We start from the raw sequence: 1,168 nt of genomic DNA on the forward strand, positions 1-1,168 counted from the left end.
CGCATCCGTCTTGGTCCGCACTCACAAGCTCAAATATTACTGTGACGAACAACTTGGCTCAGTATAACACCTGCTGTTAACCGACGTTAGAACAAGTGCATTGATAACATACCGTACTGGCGCCTATTGCTGTCTGAACCATGCAAATTAAGCCGAAGCAGACAACACGGCCCCTTCAGCTAGTTACGAAATATTAATTTTAACTATTGAAACTAAAATGCGGAAGACTTGAGAGCATTATAAGTTCTTGATGTTTTGGTTAACTATAAAGGTAACTCCACGATTACCAAAACAAAACTTATAGAAACGGTTACATCAAATCATTACAGTATAGAAACATAGTATAGTACTGTCCATGGTCATATACATGAAAATGGGCTTATGTAAAAATAGAGGTGCCCGCACTAGATGGCTTTTCTGCTACCGCTGGTCGTCATTTTGAATTAAAACACACGTACAAAAACTTTCCGTACAACTTTTCCGTCTTTTCAAACAACTCCAACGTCTTTTCGAACAACTTTTCAGACAAGTTTAAAGCCATTCCTGGTAGCTTTTCCGACTAATAAAGCCTTTACGAGCCACTTTTTCTGATTTCCTGACATTTTTCCAAGCAACGTTTCTTACTTTTGATGCTCTTACGACCGTGAATGTAAAGACTACTTTTCATACTTTTAAAATTCAGTGCAACATTTTCAATCTGACAACTTTTTCTCTATGAAAGACAATGTTTGGTTTTTCAATTTAACCTTTCCTGCAACTTTTCAGATAGCTTTCCCGATAATCCACGAGCTTCAGCACTACAGGGCAGTGATGACAAAGTAAACACAAATTATATCCAAAATATCGGCACTAGAGACGACAACAATTAAACCAATAAATATTACATTTGCATACAGTCACTTGTTTACTTGTTTGTATTTTTTCAATAAAATAAAATATTATTTGAGTGTATAAATGGCGAAAACCGGATAGGCCGCGAAACAAACAATACAAAGATAAAACAATAGTGTTTTTTTTTTCGTATTTTCCATAACACTCTCACAATTATGCGTTTTCTTTGTTCATTCGTACAAGTGAAGTTCTCCAGTCGAAGTCCAAAATAGACGGACTGTGAAAAGTACGCCCTCGACGTTTGAACAACACAAAGCTCTCTTTATTATTCAAAATG

This window comes from Saccoglossus kowalevskii, chromosome 13 (genome assembly GCF_978046115.1).
Source record: "Saccoglossus kowalevskii chromosome 13, keSacKowa6.1, whole genome shotgun sequence".
In the NCBI taxonomy this organism is placed as follows: domain Eukaryota; kingdom Metazoa; phylum Hemichordata; class Enteropneusta; family Harrimaniidae; genus Saccoglossus; species Saccoglossus kowalevskii.